Source organism: Peromyscus leucopus, chromosome 5 (assembly GCF_004664715.2).
Source record: "Peromyscus leucopus breed LL Stock chromosome 5, UCI_PerLeu_2.1, whole genome shotgun sequence".
NCBI lineage: Eukaryota > Metazoa > Chordata > Mammalia > Rodentia > Cricetidae > Peromyscus > Peromyscus leucopus.
This window is the reverse complement of record NC_051067.1, coordinates 130,796,720-130,810,254: the sequence shown is the minus strand read 5'-3', so window position 1 is coordinate 130,810,254 and position 13,535 is coordinate 130,796,720.

Here is a 13,535-nt window from a genome sequence, read left to right as displayed (position 1 = left end):
AACCAAAGATGTTGCTTGAACAAAAAAAAAAGATTTTTTTTTTTATTTCTACTCATTAAATTGCAATATCTGAAATGTCTCAAACAAATGTGTTGGAACAGCTCCATGCCAAACGTTCCCACACAAACACAGGCTATTCAGCCTGAAAGAACAAAGCGCCAACAGCCACTGAGCTGTGATGCAAGCCACATGGTGCTCCAGACTGCCATGTGCTGCCTATTCCACCAAAATTAGCTTGGAAGAGTCCCTCCCATGGGCCCTCTCTCCCCCTTGCCTTCCCTCCTTCTGATTCTGAACATATCACAAGACACTTGGCTACAGGAGGACACAAAATGATTACAGTCAAATGTTCACTTAACCCCTAGAGAGAACCTGTTACATTTTTTTAATGCACAAGCCACCAAGAAAGACTACATTTACCTGTTTGAATAAGATCCATCCAATTCCCAGACAAGATCAGCTACAGCTTAATTTGGGGAGGGTTACTTGCCCTTCCCAGAGCCTAAGGTACAAGGCTGCAGTCTTAGACTGAACGCTTAGGAGGAGCTGAGTCTCCATGTGGAGCTTCTCATGTGAGAGACAGGTTGGGGTGGTAGAGTTGCAGGATGTGGGGGTGGGGCAGAGGTGAACCTGTGAAAGCAACTTACTTAGGGGTCTATTTAACTAGTACAGGATCCCCAAATGCTATGAGGTAGAAGAAAGTAAAGTGGGTGTCTACCAGAAACCAAAGTCCCCAGAAGCTACCGTCTTGTCAAGCATCAAAGATATACACAAAATTTCATGTTAGCATACAGAGTATATTCAACCACCCAAAAAATGTCAATACAATGTTAAATGTCCAAGTGTGTTGAGTGGGGGTTCATAGATCCCAGGCTAGACTCAAACTTTCCATCTATGTAAGCTGTGCTGGCTAGTTTCAAGTCAACTTGACACAAACTAGAGTGATCTGAAAGATGGAACCTCTTATGGAGGTATTTTCTCAATTAGTGATTGATGGGGGAGGGCCCAGCCCACTGCGGTTGGTGGTCCCAGGTTCCGTAAGAAAGCAGGCTGAGCAAGCCATGAGGAGCAAGCCAGTAAGCAACACCCCTCCATGACCTCTGTATCGGCTCCTGCCTCCAGGTTCCTGACCTGTTTGAGTTCCTGCTCTGACTTCTTTCAATGATGGACAGTGATGTGCAAGTCAAATAAACTCTTTTCCTCCCTAAGTTGCTTCATGGCCATGGTGTTTCATCATCAGAATGATAACCCAAATTAAGACAGTAGGCAAGGATGAGTTTGAACTCTTGGTCTTCCTGCCTCCACCTCCAGAGTGCTGGGAATATAGGCATGTACCACCACACCAGTCATTTATGGGGTGTTGTGGCTCACACCCAGCGCCTTGTGCATGATAAGCAAGCTGGACTCCATCCCCAGCTCAACGTCTTACTTTTGGAGGGTTTTCCATCATTATTTGTGTGTGTGTGTGTGTGTGTGTGTGTGTGTGTGTGTGTGTGTGTGTGTGTGTGTGTGTGTGTGTGTGTGTTGAGGCAGGGTCTCACTCCATAGCTTACCCTAATGGTTTATGTTTGGAAATAAAATACTATCATCTATTTGACTGGAACAGAGCCTCATTTTTGAGTCATTGCCATAGTCCACAGGTTCCGTCATGAGAGCCCTGTGAGAGATCTCCATAGGCAACAGATGAACCTGCTATCTGAGCACCACCAAGACACTCACTAGAGTGCTGCATGTCTGCCAGCACTTGGGCCTCCTCTAAGGATGACTGCATGACTTGCCTTGGTGGCTGTCCTAGGTTAGAAAGCCTGTCACAGTCAGTGAACACCGACTTCGGAGCCCCTCCCTGGAGCATGAGTACATTTGTGCTCAATTCAAACCTGGATGTCCTCCAGCCCCTCAGCCTCAGGTAAGGGTCTGGACCTTGCCTGGACTCCAAGACCCACTGGAAGTTGTTCTGCTCTTGCAAAAGAGAACCTAAGATACCAAGTCAGAGCCAAGAAAACACATATGGTCTCATTTCCTGTAGGAGAGAATGGAAGGGAAAGGGTTGAAAGGATGCTTGGTTTATTTTTAGAAAAAAAAGGGGGCTATCAAATGGAGTAGTGGCTTTGCTAAATTATTTGTAAGAGAAATTTTAAAAGACAGGTGTGGTGTGTTTCCTGAAACCAGATCCCTAAAAAAAAAAAAAAGGAAATGTGTGTCAACCTGTCATCTCCTTGGCATTAGAAGCAATAGCCACTTCCCACAGAGCCCCAGCCAGGCAGGACTCAGGATAGGATTGGCCATTTCCCCACTCTCCCCAAGTGCTCCAGCCAAGTCAAATCGGGCTCAGGACAGAGGCCTGCAGACGTCCAGCGTTTTTCTCCACTGTCTGTAACATCTCCTCTCTGATCCAGTCAGGAAAGCACATGGCTGGCCAAAGGAGCTTTCAGATCCCTCCACACAACACAGCAGAAAACACAGGAGTAGTGAGCAGACAGCTTTGCCTACGACCTACAGGTTCCGCATCTACAGATTGAACCTACGACAATTATACTACTTTCTGAAGACTCTCAGCACTGAATGGGATAAGCTATTTTTTTCTTGTCATTATGCCCTAAACAACTCTACATGACAGTCATTCACACACTGAAAATAATCTAGAGATAATTTAAAGCATTCAGAGTGGGCTGTGGCTTAGACTTAGCAGCTAGAGTACTTGCCTACCTTACAGGAAGCCTGCAGCTCATTTCCCAGCACGGCATAAACAGGGTAGTGTTCACAGCTGTAACCCCAGTACCCGGGGAAAGGGACAGAGAGAGAAGGCAGGAGGATCAGAGAAGTTCAAGGTAATTCTTGACTACTTAACAAGTTTGAGGCCAGCCTGGGATATATGAGACACTAGGAGAAGCGGGGGGAGCAGGAGGGGAAAGAGATAAAAAGGGCAAGTGAGGTACTTGCTACCAAGCTCAGCAACTTAGTTTGATTCCCAGAACCCATATGGTAGAAGCAAAGAGCCACTCCATCCACAACTGCCATTGTCTTCCAACCTCACACATATACATGCTAACACACAACACACATACAGGGAGAGAAAAAATGTTAACTACATTTTCATCTTCAATATTTAAAACAAAATTAAACCTAAAAACCAAAAGTAAAGAGAACAAAGTACACAGAGGTTATCCATTGGTTCTCCAAACCTACCATGTCATGACGCCTTGTGTGCCTTGTGCGTCACTGGGTTCCCCTGTTCCTGCAGTCCTGACACCAACACTGAAGAAAGACTAGACCTAGGAAGCTGAGAGAAAGAGAAGGCAACCAGTGCCTGTCCCCAAGGTGTCCTCACAGATGGCCTGGGAATCAAAGCCTCCTTAAGACTACGTGACTCTCAGACTTGTTCCTGAAAGGGAACTGGAAGCAAGAGCCACGACAGTGTAGCTTTCCCCCAGAGGATTTTAGGAGGAATAACTCCCAGGCTGGAGCAAGAGCAAGCCTGCTGGACTGTAAGAAGAAGCAATGTGGCCTGGAGTTCAGCAGTTCAGCAAACATGGATTCTTGAGCAGATTTCCACACTAGGCATGTACTAGGCATGTTTTTCCCTTTGTGGAATGGGCCTTAAATCCAATCAGAAAATTTCAGTTATCCTGTAACATTCATGCCATTGTTATGTTCATGGTCATATCTTCCCACACCAATCATTGTTATAGTTCACAGCTGATTAAGATTGTTGATGATTACCCCTGACCCCAGCACACTGCATAGCACTTTCCCGTGCTATAACCTTGTACCAAAAGAGGCTCAGTGTTCTCATGAGTTCCAACCAAGGAAAAACTAGAATTATATCTTTTCCCTGAAATCCTGACTAATGGTAGTACCAACACTAGAATCAGAAGGCAGGAGGATCAGAGAAGTTCAAGGTAATTCTCTGTAATTCTGAGTAATTCTGAGTGTGGTTGCTTGCCAATCATTGTTGTCATGTCTTCATTGAAGATGACAATCTTATCAATGGGTTCTAGAGCCATTAAATATGTAAGCCCCCATAAGGAGACTGAGCAACCAGCTCCACTGAGGAACAGCCTGCATGTAGCACTCCACCACTGAAGCAGAGGAAAATGTTCATCTTTGAAAATTGGACAACATGGGCTGGAGAGCTAGTTCAGTCAGTAAAGTGGTTGCCTTGTAAGCATGAAGGGCTGTTTGAGCCCTGGAATCTACATAATGAACTAGATAAGACAGTGCATGCCAGCAATTCCAGAGCCAGGGAAGTAGAGACAGGAAGATGCTTGGAACCGGCCAGCCTGCCTAGCCTAACTGTCAAGTTGTGGGTCTAAAAAAAAAAAAAAAAAAAAAAAAAAAAAAAAATGTGGCTAGCTCCCGAGGAATGCCAACAAAATTTGTCCTCTGTATACCGCCCCCCCCATACACACACACACAAACAAGAGTATACTTAACTGACCTCCTAACCAGTCTTGGAGATGTCCTTGGTTCCTGATTGTCACAAGAGTCACAAGTCTTTTTCCATGAGCACCACCTCCCAGGGACACTGCTCTTAGAAAAGAACCCTCCTTAGGACACATACCATGGCTTGCTTGTCTGTGGCCATACCTCCAATTTGCAGTTGGAGGTTGCTTATATATGACCAGCGTTCACTAAATGTTTATGAAGTCAATCTGCTGTACCTTCCAGTCACAGCTGACTGCTGAACAACCACTCCAGTATTTGAAAAATGGCTGTCTTTAGGTAGAAATCATATTTCCAAATAAAGATCATGAGCTTTTCTTGATTACAAAAGCAAAACCTATTAATTATATAAATGTGTAAAATTCAGAAAAGCCTGAGTAAATGGACAGTAATAAGAACCCTGCCATCCTGCTGATGGAAACACACCCAGGTTTCTCCAGACTGCAGGCTTCCTATCTATGAAGTTGGCATCTTAGTAATGACTACTTTCAACATTTTTAGTATTATAATGTACTAGCTCTGCCATACCTGCCTGCGAGTATTCTTAATGAACACATTTCTAGTGGCCACGGTGTTGGGCTGTATGAATGTTTCAGGATTTGGTAACTTGATCACTTTCCTTTTGGGATATTTTGGTTGTTTTCTGATAGAATGAATAAGGTTTCTGTGAGCATTCCAGGGTAGGAACCTTCACACACAACCCAGTTATTTCCACATGTGAGAGATCCTGGAAAAAGCAGAGAGGCTTTTCAACACTGAATATCAAGATGGCTTCAAAGTTGTTAAGTGAGATGCAGCCCAGAGTAGGGCTTCACCGCTTCAAGGGAGAAGCAGGGATGGTCTCTCAGCTTCAAAGCATAGTCCTGTGAACCTGACGTGGCTGTCATACTGAGTCTGGCTTCCCACACATCCAAAGCTGAAGGTGAGACTAAGGCACCTGAGAATGTTGCTGTCTGGCCAAAATGTATCTGACCTCCTTAACTACCAATGTTTTTAAAATGGCTGTATGTATATAAACGTGTGGTGTGTGTATGTATGTGTGTGTGCATGAATGTATGTGTTGTGTGTATGTGTGTGTTGTGTATGTATGGATATGTGCATGGATGTGTGTAGTGTGTGTGTGTGTGTATGGATATGTGCATGGATGTGTGTAGTGTGTTTGTGTGTGTATGGATATGTGCATGGATGTGTGTGTGTGTGTGTGTGTGTGTGTGTATGCATGTGTGTGTTAGTATACATGTGCTTTCGATCGAGGGGAGGCCAAGAGTGGATGTCGGATGTCTTTCCTCTGTCACTCTCCACCTTATCTTTTGAGACTGGGCCTCGAACTAAATCCAGCTTTTACTGGCTGGCTAGACTAACTACCCACAAGCTCCATGGATCCCTTGCCTCAATACCCTCCTTCTAAAGTTTGACTTACAGAGACATGAAATCAGGTATAGCCTTTCTGTGCATCCTGGCTATCCAGACTCTGGTCTCCATGACATCAGAACTGTTTCTGTTCATTTTAGGACACAGCCAGTCTCCTTTACAAATAGATGTGAACTAGTGTTTTAAAATTTAATCATGGGACTTCTGGCAAGTCTTCATCAAAGCAGAGGAGATGGCACTCAGGAGGCAGAGGCAGGCGAATCTCTGTGAGTTCAAGGCCAGCCTGGCCTACAGAGAGAATTCCAGGACAGGCACCAAAACTACACTGAGAAACCCTGTCTGGAAAACAACAACAACAACAACAAAGCAGAGGGGGTCATTAGTAAACCCATTTGGATTCCCCCATTCTAATTTAGGAAAGCAGGGGTGATAGCTGGAACTCCAGCAGTCATCCCAGGGTCTGAAAGTGAAGCCACACTCTAAATATTCTGGAAAAACAAGGCGAGTGCCTAGAACCCTCTTGACACCCACGGAAAGTCACGCTGCCCTGAGACTAACACGTCTCTCTCTATTGTATTAGCTGAGAGAATAAACACCAGGAGTTAAGTCATCATTGTTTTGAGTTTTCTCTCACAGGCAGCCGAGCCAGGTTTTAATTGATGGGACTGTTCTTCTTATATAGCCATTGTGAGGATGACATAATTTATTAATGTACTTGGCACAGAGCAGGCTCTCGGAAGGTAAGGTCCTAAGTTATATAATGGCATCCAAGTTTTGTGCCCAGAGTCTGTTGACTTCTGAGGACTCGTCCTCTCTTGTTTTTCCTCTAAGGTGAACCCACAACAAGCCCCTCCTCTGACTCCCACTTGTAGATTTTTCTGGTATCTCAGCAGTTCATCTCTGCACATAAATTTTTCCTTCTTCCTCCACTTTTCCGCTTCCCACTTGAAAGCCCAGGTCCTGTTGATTTACTGGGAATGCCAGGCCCTCCCGGGTCTTCCTCGGAGAGGCCATAATCATTCCCAGGTTTTCCAATAATTAACTCAAATATCCACTCACTGTGTTTATCATTCAGATAATCACTCATTACATGTCGCTCCTAGTAGCTATCACCCCCTCAGAGCCTGGAGCTCACTGTATCTGCTGTTCACATGCCCTCGCTGAACACACATGACGGATCCCCAATTCCCCACCAGGAAGCTTTCTCTCGAGTTGGGAATCAGGACACAAACTGCCTTTGTGTGGTACAAAGGAAACACACGGTACCCCCCCCCCCATTCCGTACCTCCTCTTTTTTAAGGATAGACATCCAGGGCCATACCCAGGGTGGGGACTTGTTTTGAAGTGGCTGAAATTAAATCAATTCACCCAGTGTGATGGTCAATCCCCTTTGTCAATGAAGATTAGATTTAGATTATCACCTATGTACTGGCTGGTTTTGTGTGTTAATGTGCTGGAGTCGGCAGAGGAAGGAGCCTCAGCTGAGGAAATGCTTTCATGAGATCTAGCTGTAAGGCATTTTCTCAATTAGTGATCAGTAGGGGAGGGCTCAGTCCATGGTGGGTGGTGCCATCCCAGGGCTGGTGGTCCTGGGTTCTGTAAGAAGGTGGGCTGAGCAGGTTAGGGGAAGCAAGCCAGTGAGCAGCACCCCTCCACGGCCTCTGCGTCAGCTCCTGCATTTGGAATCCTGCCCTGTTTGAGTTCCTGTCCTGACTTCCTTCAGTGATGAACAGCAATGCTGAAGTGAAAGCCTAATAAATCCCTTCCTCTCTAATTTTATTTTATTTTATTTTTGGGTCATGGAGTTTCGTCACAGCAATAGGAACCCTAACTAAGTCAACCTAGGAGACAAAACTCTGGCTGCATTCATGAGACCGTTTCTAGAGAGATTTAACTGAGGTAGGAAGATCTCACCTGAGTGTCGTCATACCAGGGGCTGGAGAGAGCAAGCTGAACCCCTGCATTCACGTCGCTGGGCTTCCTGACTGAGGATGCCGTGTGCGCAGCTGCCTCATGCTCTGCAGCAAAGCGGTCGCCTCCATGATGGACGGACTGACTGTATTGGAAAACATGAGCTGAAATAGACCCCTTTTCCTTAGGTCGTTTTTTGTCAGACATTTTATCCTAGCAGTGAGAAAAGTAGTTAATATAAAAGCCAGCCCCCAAGTGATTTGCACGAGTGTGATCAGTGGACATATTAAGAAAAAAAAAAAGCAGTTGCTGGATTTACTTGTTTGCAAACTTATATGCAAATACAAATGGAGATAAATTATATTTAATAGTGGAAAACTGGAAACAATTTAGAAGCTGCCGAGTGTGTGTAAACTCCATTCCAGTTGTGGATAGGCCCGACCCTCACAAGAGTGACTCTCAGAAACCAGGCAACCAGGAAATGCTCTGAATTAAAGGACAGATGGCAGAAGCAGTTGAGTCTCCCCCGTCCTTGTTGTCTGCTGTCTGCTGACTTTTCAGCCATTCATGCATTTGTGGGACATTTCTCTGCCCGCTTTCTTCCTCCGCCTTCTACTCCATCTTCCTGGTTGGCATCAGTGTCCTGTTCTGAGGACCCCAGACTTCTGTGACTCCAGTGATCCTCCATGCCTCTGTGTCTTCTGCCTTCTAAGTCTTAAAATTGATGTCCATAGAGGAAAAAGGACTTGGGGGGGGTGGGATGGAGGGGTAAGGCAGAGGAGGGATTTGGGGGAGGGATGACAAACCCGAAGCATGAAAAAGCAGCACGGAAATCTACTATTTTATAAGCTTCTTATATCTAATTTTTCATATAAAAGAGATGGACTGGATTTACACTTCACAGGGGATTATGTCCTTCCCAGAAGCCATAGGTTGCCAAAGAAAAAGCCCAGGGCCAGGTGTGGGATACCTCCCCTCCCCTCAAGTTATTGATCAGAAGTGTCCTAGAGACCCCCAAACAGTACAGACACTGCTTTTGATTTCCACCAGAACTTGATGGCAAGATCCTATTGCACAAGATACCACACACTTGTCACAGGCCATGGAGAAATCAAGTTGGTGCTGAACAGGAAACTTGCTCCCTGCTGGCTAGTTCTCACAGCACTGGAAGGTGCTATGCAGGCTGCTGGGGCAGGGAATGGGGTGGGGGGAAGTCATCAGCAGTCTTCCCCAGCTGTGAACCCCGTGAACTGTAATAATGAGTGATATAGAAAGATATATCCATGGGTATAACAGTCTCATCAATGTGACTGGGGGTAACCAACCTCTTTTTGATTAGATTTAAGTCCACTCTACAGGAGGAATCACAAGCCTGGTATTGTAAATCTGGCCAATAATACGTGGTTGGTAAGCCCACAGGCCCCAGGGTGAAGCTACTGCTATTGTTCTGTTAAATGGACATAGTATCAAACTGACCTCTGAGCTGACCTTTTTCTACCCATAGATTAGTGTAGCTCTCAGACCTCATCAGAGAAGTCGCTTTGTGCAGTGGATGGTGGCTAACACAGAAGCTCACAGCTGGTTAACATGCAGAGACCAAGCATCAGCAGAGTGCTCAGCCACCAATGGAAATCTATAGGATACCCCTCCCCAAGCCTGAGAGAGCAGCACATGACAGGGGACTGAAAGACTGTAAGAGCCTGCAGTCTGGAAGAACCGGAGTGAAACAGTGTGTCTTCTAAATATCACTCACTGGAAGGCTGCGGGAACCCACAGCAGCTGTGGTTGGCTGCGCAAGTGGACCAGTCAACACTGGCATCGAGTGGGAAGGGGTACATGAGCCCCCACCCCTAACTGAGAAGCTAGAGACATGTGATGGCTTCTGGGGGAGGGAGAGTCCATTCTTCTTCTTCTTCTTCTTCTTCTTCTTCTTCTTCTTCTTCTTCTTCTTCTTCTTCTTCTTCTTCTCCTCCTCCTCCTCCTCCTCCTCCTCCTCCTCCTCCTCCTCCTCCTTCTTTTGTAATAAGGTAACTCCTGGTAGGTCAACCACACTTCAGTAAATGACCCTACAACCAGGAGTATATATAGGTAGCCCAAATTAGAGTGGATAGATAGATAGATAGGAGGAGGAGGAGGAGGGGGAGGGGGAAGAAGGCATAAACTTGGAGATTGAGAAAGAAGGTGTGAGTAGATTTGAAAGGGGTTAGGGAAGAAATTGGAGTGAATATGATCAACATATAATGCATGAAAATATCAAAGAATGAATAAAAATCTTGTTATTCTTCTATATTCCTTCTTCCTGTAACCTGTTCTTTAAGCTTTCCTCTACCAGCTGCTGCAGCCGCTCAGCACCCTGTCCTCTTGCTGCTTTGTAAGCATGTTCCCCTTCTTCTCTGTCTTTTTCAGCTTCCTGGTCCCTCTGTGCACACTCCTCTTGGCCTTAGAGATGCTAACATTTGCACAGCCCGACCTGAAATTCTCTGATTGCCTCCGAGGTTGCTCAGCATTGCTGGAGAAGATGGTAGCCCAGTCAGCCACAGACTGGGGCTGAGCTGCAGTTTCCCCCTCATTCCAGAATCTTCCTATTCCCAATTCCTCAGCCTGAAGATCACCTGTATTAACCCTTCTCTCTCCATGCCAGCTCGTCGGAAACAGGGTCTTCCGTCTGCTGTGAACCCATCCTGGTTCTTGCCTGTGAGTCATCTTGTCTTACACCCCCAGCTCCTCCTCCAGCACCCGTCACCAACCCTTGTACTCACAGTTTCTTCTGCTGCAACTTCAAAATGCCCTTATGAAGCTGGGTGTGATTTCGCATGCCTGTCTTCCCAATACTCATCAGGGTAACACAGGAAGATCATGGGTTCCAGACCAGCCAGGATGATACAGTGAGCCTTGGCTTTTAAAACACAACCACAGCAAAACTTACTAATGGACTATTTCATAAAGGGTGGTTTCCTCACGCCCATTCTAGCTGCACCCTTCACTCACACAGGTGCACAGGTGTGCTGCTCTCTTTTTCTATTTCTCTTGAATTTTATGATAAAGACATCTGGAAATAATAGTGGCAAAAAAAAAAAAAGATTTGTCTTTAAGAAAAGGAGCTAAAAGTTTAGACAAACAAGCTGAACAAAATAAGCATGTGCCTCTACACCCTTCCCGGATGGCAATCATGAATGGAACCTTGCAACGGGGAGCATTTTCAGAACAGGCCACAGTCTACGGTGCAGCTGTGAGCGCTCCGATGGTTATCTGAATTCCCCCAGGCCACCACCCTGACACCTGTGTCCAGGCACCTGCCACGCTGTGCAGCACAGATCACATCTGTACACTTCTGCTAGTTCGGCCATTGTATCTGGGTAACTGCCTGAGCAGACACTGCAGCTCATTGGAGGAGAATAGTGGGGGAGGGGGGTGATGAAGAGCTCTCCCAACAGGCTCCACTGCACACTTGGAACAGGAGTTTCCTGAGAAAAATTAACTAGGTTCATGTTCTTGACATCTGAACTCTTTGGAAATTTAATTATAACAAGTCCAGTCGATTTCATATTTCACAGTAGTTTTTTTTTTTTTTTTTAATTTTCTGAAGTTTCTTACAGGCTCACACTGTATGTTGAGCATGTCACCCCATCAGACCTCCTCCCCAGCCCTCCCTGTTCTCACCTCTCCTCCCCAGTCAGTCCCTACTGGTTTCCCAGAGAACTTCATTTCTGTGGTCATTTCATATACACATACATGATTTTATGTGACTGATATATGAGGCTATGGAGCCACAAATAAGAGAAAGTATACGAAGTTTGTCTTTCTGAGAGCAGCTTAATTCACTTAACACAGTCATCTTTAATTGTATCCATTTTCCCTCAGATTCCATAAACACATTTATAATTGAAAAATAATCCCTTGTGAACATAAACCACAGTTTTCTCACCAATTCTAAGCAATTTAAAAAAAAACTGAAGAAAGCCAAATACGGTGGTGCTTGCTTATAATCCTAGGAGGCTGAGACAGGAGAGTTGCTAGTTAAGACCTGCCTAGGCAAGCCTCAGCTATGAAGCATGACCCTCATTCAAAATAAAAAATAGAAGCGTGGGGAAGAGAGAAAGAAAAGAGAACTGAAAGGAAAGTAAGGAAGTGGTAGCTCAGGGAAACCCCACTGGTTAGATAAAGTTGGTCCCAGGTGAAACACCATCCCAGAATCTAGGAGAAACTGATGCAAGAGACTGGACCATGCCGCGTGAGAGCATGAGCACTGGCTGGCAGAGTAGTAGGCACACCACTATGTGAAGACAGCTCAAATCCCAGGCAGGCAGGAGGGTGTGCTGAGGGGAGGCACAAACAGAACTCAGAGCTTGGTGGATTACAACAGAGCATCATTTTCCCTGAAGGCTTTTGCTCACACCTGTCTGTCTGGGAAGTGAGTGGAAAACAGCTTTACAAACAGGACTGTGTGCCTGTGCACCCTCAGGGGGCTTCACCTACACCGGTCCTCCCATGTCCACAGTCCACAGGATGATAGTGCCTCTAGGAGAGATCAGGGATGGGTCAAGGCAAGAGCTGGGTTGGGCAGGTTTCCATCTATTCTGAGATACAGTTGGTCAGTGTTTGAATCTAGACCGCCCACCTCAGCCCCAGCTAATAACATTACTAAGGTGTTGGAAACTACAGGAAATGGTGCCTAGCTGAAGGAAGTAGGTCACATGGGACATGTTGGTTACTTTTCTCATTGTTCTGACGAAGTCCCTGACAACAGCGAATAAGAAGGGGTGGGTTCACTGTGATTGACAGGTTGAGGGTACAGCCTATCACATTGGAAAAGGCACGGTGGCATGAACGGGAAGCAGCTGGACATGTTGCATCTGCAGTCAGGAAGCAGAGAGAGAACGCTGCTGCTCTGCCAGCTCTCTCTTTTCTTCAGCCCAGGACCCCTGCTTATGTGATGATGAAGGCCAGGGTGGGTCTTCCCTTTTCTGTTACACCTGTCTGGAAATGTTCTCAAGGACACACTGGAGGAGCGTTTCCATGGTGATTCTGAATCCCATCAAGTTGATGATGAGGGTGAACCATTGCAGGGAGCGAGCGTGTCTTTAAGGAAACATGGAGGCCCTAGCCCCTGCATGACTCTCTTTTTCTTCCTGGGCACTCTGAAGTAGGCAGATCTGCTACACCACATGGATTCACAATGGCGCTCTTTCTCAGTACACGCCCAGGAGCAATAGAGGTAAATGGCAAGGGCTAAGATTTTTTCTCAGTTATTTGTCACAGTGACCCAATCAGTACTCAGGGGCAGAAACAGGACCCTGAAGGCATCTGTCCCACCCTTCTACTCTGTGGGTCACTGCTGTGTTTAGTCTTTCCACTCTAGAGCCTGTGTCCACGCTCGAGAACCTATGCCCTTGACCTTCTACCCTCTAGCAAGATTCCTTAAGTTCCCTGCACTTACAGGAAGGGTAGGAGGAATGAACATTGCCTTAAATGTAACTTGAACAATCTGTTTTATTAAAGCAAGCTGAACATAAATCAGAAGAATAGGTGGAATCTAAATTACATAAATGAGACAGGAAGTTGGCCATAGCCCCATCTTGGCAAGCCATCATACCAGGGCTCCACAAGGTCACTATGGTAATTCATTTTCTAAAATTACTTAATGCTGCTGTCTGTAGCCAAATAGTTATTTATCTTCAAGTACAGCTGTGTGTCACTTCAAGGTAAAATTGATACTTGGAAATCCAAGCTTACACTCAGGCAAATTGTTATAGGCCATAGAACTTGAATTCTTTACAGAGGGATGTTCATTGGGTACTTTAAAACAAGAT